The sequence below is a fragment of the Hemibagrus wyckioides genome, unplaced genomic scaffold (assembly GCF_019097595.1).
Source record: "Hemibagrus wyckioides isolate EC202008001 unplaced genomic scaffold, SWU_Hwy_1.0 Contig7, whole genome shotgun sequence".
In the NCBI taxonomy this organism is placed as follows: domain Eukaryota; kingdom Metazoa; phylum Chordata; class Actinopteri; order Siluriformes; family Bagridae; genus Hemibagrus; species Hemibagrus wyckioides.
In genome coordinates, this window is record NW_026690809.1 from 372673 (window position 1) to 381846 (window position 9174).

Genomic DNA, 9174 nt, shown 5'->3' on the forward strand with positions numbered 1-9174 from the left:
ATCGGCCTGAAGCTGCATGCTCTCCGTGAGGCGTTCGCTGTGAGTAAAACCTTTGTTTAGCTGCTGTTTTTGCTCAGGGGAAGTTCACTCTGCTTTAACTTGTATTATGTGCTGTCTTATATTCAGATTCATCTTACCTGCATCCACAATCAGAACTTCTTGTTCGTTATGGGGAAGAAGATTGTGATGCGTCTGGCAGCAGTTAACAACCAGGTGACTTCAGAATGATGATAGACTGTTTCCTTGTGCTAAATACTTTCAGTTACTGGGCTTGAAAATGATGTAGTTGTCAAACAAATGTGGTAATGAGTAATTAAGGAATAATAATTAAAATAACAAGCATCAAAAGCTAATTTTATAACAATCACAGCCTGCTAAAAAAAGGACATTCTTAGGATAAATATTAAAATAAAATGTACATAATGAAGAGGGCTCTGGGATATGCAGTAGTTGGACATTTGGCCCATGTCATACATCATCTGTGTATCTTTAGTAAAGTACTGGACATGCTGAGGCTTACATACTGCTTCATTTTAGGGTTTAAAATGAGTTTCCACGTTAAAAAAACTGAAGCCAAAGTGATTATTTTGTTTGTTTGCTTTAACAGGATGCAGGTCGTGTACAGCTGGACTACGAGGCTCTGATTCGTTTCCTGAGGACTCCTTCTTATCAGGACTGGATTGCAGCAGAGCTCTCCGGGTCCTATGTAAGCTTATAAATGCTTGTGTAACATGACAAATGTTTAAATCTAAAAGATTTTGATGTGATAGAAAACAGGACTCCATTATGTAAAGCTAATTTCTTCTTGTAACTTTTCTCTTCTGTGCAGGTCTACCACTACAACTTCGTGGACATCTTTTTCGAGCTGCTTCTATTCGGCTATTTTACAAACAGCTCAATACCTGAGACAGTAAGAGTCTTATCAGGAGATTTAAAAGCCATGCTTGAATGTAGTTTCAGAACATGGTTTATTTCATCTCATTTTATTTTTCCATGTTGTTAACCCTGATATGACATGATATTAATGGAGCTTGTCGTCTTTCTTTCCTAAAGCTTAAGGGAGGATTCTTGGAGCGCCTGTTTGCGCTCATCAGCATGTGGGAGGTAGACGTGTGGAAGCCTGCAGCAAGGACCTACTTTAAAGTGCTTATTGTAAGTGTCTAATATCTTCTGATGCTGTGATCCACAAATTCTCAGTATTGTATCCTAAACTCAGTGACACTATGTTGGATTGTGACAGTGATGATGTAATTTGTCTATAGGATCAGCTTACAGATCTCGCTGAAGTGCTGTTTACTCAGCCCCCGGAGTTCTACCAAGACCCAGCAGCCTTAGCCAGCAAACTGAGACCTTTCCTCAGACAGCGTGTCCAGAAGATGATGGACATTTTGTGGAAGCTCTGAGCAATGTCCTTCCTTCTACCAAATTCCTCTTTTCTTCCTTCTGTTCCATTTCTTTTCCCTCACTTCTTTTCTATACATTGCTCAAGCTCTCCACACGTAAGTAGAAATTAATTTTATTCTTGTTTTTGATGAACTTAATATTAAAGTATACTCTTTTCTTCCCTACAGGTCTGTAGAGTGAACCCAGCACCCAAGGAGTAGTTTTAATATCCCTCATCCCTCATAGAGCGTCCCTTATCAATCTATCCCTCTATCCTTGTCTATATAGATAACTGCTAATAGTAATTAGTATAAATAGTAGCTGCAAATAATATTGTTGTAAATAAACTTATAGTTGTATAGTGTTTATATAGTTTACTTTAATAAATGTTTTCATTTGCTCCTATTACCGTCTCATTCTGATTATTTTTAGTCATCAGTATGTCTATATAATTTTCCTTTAAAAAGCAACACAACACTAAATGAACTTTTCACTCATATACAAATCCTTTTTAAAGAACTTCAGAAACTTTGTAAGGTTTATTAAAATGTAAAAAATGAAAAATAACATCCAACAAAATTCAGATATTTATAGTCTTTTAAAGTTTGTTTCCAAAATGTAGAAAAATCTGTAACATTTGGGGAATTGCACATTTACATTTAAGCATCCAGAGCACAGTTGTGTATAAAAAGTCTGAAATCTTGAGATAAAAATCTGAAAATCTAAATTGTAGAGGACTAAAAATGTGGATTTACAGTTTACACCAAATCACACCACTGTAGCACATCATTTATAATGCAGTTACTCTGAACTCTCAAGGTTACTCTTTAAGAAGAAATAGTTTATAATGTCAGTAGTCTTTAAGGTGTTTTCCAAAATAAATAAAAAAATAAAAGTCCTGTTCATGAAAATGAAGGTTGGTTAGATGTTTAAAATGGAAAGGAATGCTTATTGTCTTTCAGTCATTCCAAAACACTGTTAGTGAAACACTAGAGTGATTTAATTTGTGTTTTTAGTACTTTCTAGTTTCTTAACAAAAGTACATTAAAGTACAGTAAATTAAATAAAAAACTAAAACTGAACTCTGTTTCTTTCTCCAGTTTGGGGTTCAAGCAGTTTTATTATTTAGAAGGGGATGCTCATGATTTACAGCCATGTCCACAATTTTCTCCATATCATGCATTTATTGCTAGTCCCCCTTTTTTTCTTAAGGTTTCAGATCAAGTGACTGACTTTTTCTCACAAGAATTTCCCAGTTTTTAGTTTTGAAGTTTTTAGTTTGGAGGCATTTTTCCTGAACTTTAGTTGATGTTTCTATACTCCTCACAATTCATTTTGCTTCTGCAATCAGCAGTTCCATCATCAGGCTCATGTTTTACAGATATGATGGCATGCTTAGATCTTGCGCAGTTTCTTTTCACCTCCACATTTTGATCCTGTTTTTGTGGGTAACTTGTTTTACATTTTGCAGTATTTTACATTTTGCATCTGAGGATGTGGACTTAAACTTTTTGTTTGTGTAGAAATGTAAAACTGTGGAATACAGAGGCAATTAAAGCACACATTATAGAGTTCACTGTGCCTTAACCCATAAGAACCCAGACCCCTTTCTCCTTCAAGGAAAATGATGGGGGACATAACACAGACTAAATAGATGCCAAATAACACATTTATAAGACAAACTAAGATGCACATCACATTTCTCACAGAGGGTGGTGGTTGCATTGATTTTGCAGAATTTGCAACGACCACACTTCACAGGCCCGTGTGCAACCTGGTCCACATGAACATCATCTGGAACTCCAACATGAACTTTCTTGGGAGGTGGTGGTGGAGTTGGTGTTGAGTGATAGACGGCCCCTTTGGGAATGCAGGAGAATAAGGCTAGTTGCAACCTCAGCCTGGAAGCTCCTTTGTTTCAGTGGCTTGTGGACACCAAGTAGTTTACAGTCACGGCGGGAGATCAGCCATGCATTGACATAGGCAAGCATTATGGTTTGTCAGAACAGGTAGAGGAACCACCTCCGTGACCTCATGTGGTACTTGTACCTTGCAATGCATGCATCTTAGAGGACAACAAATGTTGTTGTGGGAACACAAAATCACATGACCTATCACATGACCCACCAGGATGTTCAGTAGGTGTCACTTTAGGACTTCATGAGTTAAAATCAAGGATAAAGCTATAAAAGGAACTTCCCAGGATATTTAAAGGGCTTGTGACACCTTTGTCACCGTGGGTTGTAAAGGGTAACATTCTGGATTATGGCATGAGATATACCAGACTGACCACTTTAAAAAAACAGAAATGGCACAGGATGGTTTTGTTGGTGTAATTAGTGCCAGATATAAAGAGTTAAACAGCATTAAAACAAGATGCAATGGTACATGAACCTGAATGACCTTATAAATCAGCTTTCATCCTCTGGAAAAAAATCATATCAATCTCTACATATCTGTTCACTCTTAAACTCTTCCAGTAATCAGTTCTGCTGTTTGTAACACCTCAGATTATGGACAGACTGAGATGGACAGACAGATACCATAAGCACAGACACAGCTCACACAGCTTATTTTATATATCATCATTTGCTCTTAAAAGACTTGTCTCATTTGTTTTAAACTGGATTTGAGTGGGCTTGCTGTTTTTATTTTTTTGCCATAAATATGAAATGACATGATTAGAAATATTACCTTTGTGTGCTATTTAAATAAAACTGCAATTTAAACAATTTAATCCAAGCTGCTGCTGCTGGACCCTTGTGCAAAGCCCTTTACCCCTTAACTGCTCAGCTGTGGAAATGTGAGTTGCTCTGGATAAGAGAGTCTGATAAATCTTGTAAATGTAGATGGTACTGTTTGTTTGTACGCTGATAAAAATATCCAGCCTGATCTAATTTAAACAATGAAGGTAACTTTTTGCATCAGATTATTATGTAGATTAAGACTAGTCTTTGTATTTATTACTTAATTTTCTCTATGCAAGAAATACTTTTTGCTAGTAAAGTCTACTTCATTTAAACATTTCCTTAGTCATTGTTTTGTGTTTTCTCTACTAAACTTTGAGAGTTTCAAAAGTGGATTTTTTATTGAAATATTAAATTGAAAAACATCTTGAACCACGTCTAACGTCCATGTTTCTAGCAGATTCGAGAAAGGAAAGCAGGTCAGAAAGGTCAGTCGGGACTAATCATAACATCTGAACTTTTATAACATGAAAGTAAAGTTAATAATATAACTTAGAGAACAAAATTTTCAGTTTTACTCAAATTAGGGTGATGCAAAAATGAGCACACCCCACTGAAAGTCTGTGGAGCAAAGCTAAATTTTAGACTACAAATGTCTAATATTTTTTGTTATATTTTTGTATATTTTTTGTTATATTTTTGTACCCTTAAATTGGGGTATTTTAGTATTTTTTGTTATATTCCTTCTTATTTTATTTATTACCTGTGCTTGTAGATACTGCTGGTGCCAGATTCCACAGCATACTTCAGAGCTCTTGTAGACTCCAAGCTTTGAAAGGTCTGAGCTGTTTTTGTATCGATAGGGCCTTACACAGTATTAGGCAAGTGGTTTTAATGTTATGGCTGATCGGTGTACATCATATCATCTGAGACAGTTATTTGTCATCATGCCCAAACTTAGCAATACATTAAACACCACAAATTGGATGGCAAAATACACACATCCAATATGTGACCCTATGTCAATGCTTGTATGCGTTATTCTAAGATGCGGTCCCTTATGCAGAATAACGTGTGAGGTCCTTTGTGACTTCTCATTTGCTTTGGGTACGATCAGTCTTGAAGTGAGTTGGCACCATTCTCCAGTCCCTCATCTGGCCAAAAGTGTTACCTTTTGTTAAGGGAATGCAGCTGATGTCTTGCCCAAACTGGAGTATAAAAAAATAAATATAAAGTATATTAGAGCTTCCAGATACAGTGAAATGGCAATAAGTACAAAAGATTCTGCAAAAAATGTGAAAATTTACAATCTATATAATGTTTAAGTTATATCTTATATCTATTATATCTTGTGTTTAATACTCAAAATGTGAATAACCTGCAGGATGCTGCGCTACTCCCAAAAGATGACTGGAAATTGTGGATAGTAAAATAATAAAATTCATATGATATAACAGAACCGTCTATAAACATGGGACCAGATTAGACAACGCTGACTAGCAGTTTTTAAAAAACACACCTTTTCAGCATTACTTTCAGAAATGGCTGCCAGAATCTGTTGTCTGGGCCCGTCTGTTTTAATCCCCAGCTCCTGCAGATCTCCATCAGTCAGAGTCAAAAAGGCCTCCATGTCTACCTGTAAATAAAACAATACAGGTAATTTACAGAGAGGAAAAATGCAAGCATGCAATTGTAGTGTTTGGAAATAGGAATTTGGTTGAAGAGAAAATCAAACTATTAACTATTGTGTTAAATCCATTATTTAAATAACATGTAAGTACAAGAAAAAGTTCCAGACTTTAGAGATGGCCATGTCTATACCTCCTGTTCTTCAAAGATGGGCTGGTACTTCTCCAGGGAAAGTTTTCTTAGTATACCTGACAGCTCATCTGTGAAAAAGGAATAAAAGTAAAGATCATTGACACTGTAGGTTTGGAAACAATTTAATCCACTTCTCACTTATGATTTATGCACAATTTACTGAGTACAGCTCTAAGTCTCCTTTGACAAGACTCTACAGGCTACAGGTGTAACTGCCATCTTCATGTTGCTTCACTGAAGTCCTATGTGGTCTGGGATTTGGTTGGGCCATTTAAGGACATTTAGAAAGTTGTTCCAAAGCCACTCCAGGGTTGTCTTGGATATATTCATGTTGTCGTTCTGAAAGGTTAAACCTTGTCTTAAAATCTGAGGCTGTGTCCACTGTGGAGCAAGTTTTCTTTAAGAACCTCTCTGTATTTCGGCTGCTTTCATCCTTCCCTTAATTCTAACCCGTCTTTCCCTTCCTGCCACTGAGAAGTACTCCTGCCAACACCATGCTTCACAATAACAGTGGTATTGCCCAAATATTGAGCAGTGCTTATATTCAGCAGCAGTTTTCATTTAGCTATTCCAACATAAAGCTCTTACTGATGGAGAACTTCTGAGATGGCTGTACTTCCAGCAAGTACTCCCTTTTCTGCAGAGGACTTCTAAAGCTGTTAAAGTTGTCAGTGGGCTTTTGTTTTCTCTCTGATCAAAGCCATTCTAACCTGGTTACTGAGTTTGGCTGGATATCCTGTTGATTCCAAACATTTTTCCACAATGATAGAACCCACTGTGCTCCTTGGAACATTCAACACCTTAGATATGGTTTATACCTTTACCCTGCTCTATGTCTTGACACAATTTGCTCAGGGTGGTCTATGTATTTTGTAGATAGATGTGTTCATTTCTGAATACCCTGTCTATGTTCATGGTCCACAACCATGTTGTCTTTTGTATGTTAGAGACTGGTAAACTGCAATAGTGTGAATGAGAGTACATTCCTACACACCATAAAGTCTGATCATCTTTATTTGCACTGACCTTCATCAGTGATGCTGCCACTGCTGGAGCCACCACTACTTTTAGAACATGGTTGGGAAGAAGCAGAAGACAGGGTTTCACCAATTAGAGGCTTAGGAGTTGGGGATGGTGATGGAGTCAGGGTAGGGGATGTACTCTTAGATGTGGAGGAATTCCCAGACTGAGGTCTCTTTTTCAGATCAACCTTCTGTGGAGATTGTAGGCTAGTGTTAGGTTAGATTGATGGATGACACTGTAATTATGCGAATACATTTGACTTGAATGACACATCATTAGCGCGCAAGATCCATCGATTGCCGTGGGCGGGCCATTGTTGCGATTAGCGGAGAACAATAAAATTGTGAGAGATTCGATTGGCTCGCTATGGGCGCGGCCATCATTGTCTGTCCATCTTTTCAGCGCAGGGATTGGGGAAGAAAGATGTAACGGGCCGATGTAATTGGGCGAGAAAGATTTCCCGGGTGAGCTGTGATTGGCCGGCTGACCCAGACTATCGTTCTTCAGGTAGCACCACTGGCCCATGGGAGCCTTAGGGGGAGCCTACAAATAAATAAGTGATGACAAATCAGTTATGTAACGTTTTGTGCTGTGAATCGAAATGAACACAACACCAACATGCTGCTGGCTGCAATCAGTGATCGTTTTTGGTTTCCGTTGAGGAAGCGTTCCCTGCCGTTATTAACTCAGCGATTTGGTAAACTCCTTGCCAGCTCTGCGGGCAATCCAATAAAGTCAAGTTCCCATACTGGGAGTCAAACCCGGGCCACCTGGGTGAAAACCAGGAATCCTGGCCGCTAGACCATAGGGGAGGGCTCCCCGGGAGAGTTGAGATCGGCATTTTACTCGACCACCAAGCAGTTTGAGCTCCAGCGCGGTATCATCCAGAGCTTTGTATGGGAACCTTGCATTGCAGAGCACAAAATCGGCCAGCGCTGACCGAATATCCAGCTACTCGAGCTGGCAATCCAGCGGAAGATCAGCCGCTAGACAGAGCGTGAGCTGGTGTTCCTGGTGCAGAAAACCAGCGTACCTCCCAGTACAGGACTCTCCGCATTTCAGGGATTGTGGGAGGTGTTACTCTGCCAGCAATTGGGCAGCTGTAGTTTGTGGCACACCTCTGGGCTCTTAAAAGGCAGCCGAGCCAGCCAGGAGTCGAACCTAGAATCTTCTGATCCATAGTCACACGCGTTATCCATTGTGCCACTGGCCCATGTGAGTTTTAAGGGGAGCGGGGTCCTACCTTTTTATGCTTTTCAAGTGACAAACAGCCAGCGGTCAAAAGCCATGCCTAGCGTGATGTGGAAAAGCCAATGCCGTGACCCGGATTCGAACCGGGGTTGCTGCGGCCACAACGCAGAGTACTAACCACTATACAATCACGGCATCCCATGCACCTGGGCCGGCTGGTAAAAGGAGCTGCTACATGTTGTGATATGCGTTCTGGCGCCCCTCTGGCCTGTGTATACATAATTTATATTAATGTTTTGTTTGCTGATGTAAACGATTGTGATTATATTTAGTTAGTTAGTTAGTTAGTTAGTCTCTAAACTCAAATTCAGTTTCTTCTGTACATATTTGACATAGACTATTTTTTGGTTTGTAGAACTGTATATATATAATCAGAAAGAGGACATTCTTTAAAAAAGAGAGATTTGATTTGAAACCTGAACTGCTATCAGGTCCATGCTGAACACCTTCTGACCAATCCAAATCAAGTATAAATTTTAATCTCAATACTGCACATAATTATCAAATAAAAGTCTATCCAGCTGTTATCCAAAAGTCTGAAATAATGTTTCTCTTAAGTGTTTTAATTCAAGTCCATATTTTGGTGTGATTTATACACATGGGTTTGTCCATTCTGACTCTTGGACGCTTTATTATGTCCATTTTATGAAGAAACAGGAAAAGACTTTGAAAATCATCTGTCATTTTCTGATCATGATAAATATCAACACAACTAGACTGAAATATACAGGTAAGATATGCAACTAATTGTAACATGAACAGAGCAAGATATAAACTGATATCTACTGGTTTCCTGTCAGGGTTGTGGACTGTTTTCTGGCCACTAGAGACCCCCACTGCCTTTTTGTTGGTGTCCAGTCTCTGTCATTATGTCTAATAGGTGTCTCCTGTGCTTTGTTTAGGTTTGTGTATTTAAGTCACATGCTTGATTCACAAGTAACGGATGAATAATTATTTCAAATAATGGCTCTATAATTAATCGCTTGTTATAATAGTACTTCAAATCAGA

At 38.6% G+C, this 9174-nt stretch overlaps 1 non-coding gene across 1 annotated transcript; it reads right to left on the reverse strand.

The window, feature by feature from the left end:
* Positions 1–8228: 8228 nt before the first annotated feature.
* Positions 8229–8300, reverse strand: trnah-gug (transfer RNA histidin (anticodon GUG)). Its single transcript has one exon. It is a non-coding gene; the product is annotated as a tRNA-His (tRNA).
* Between the last annotated feature and the right edge of the window lie 874 nt (positions 8301–9174).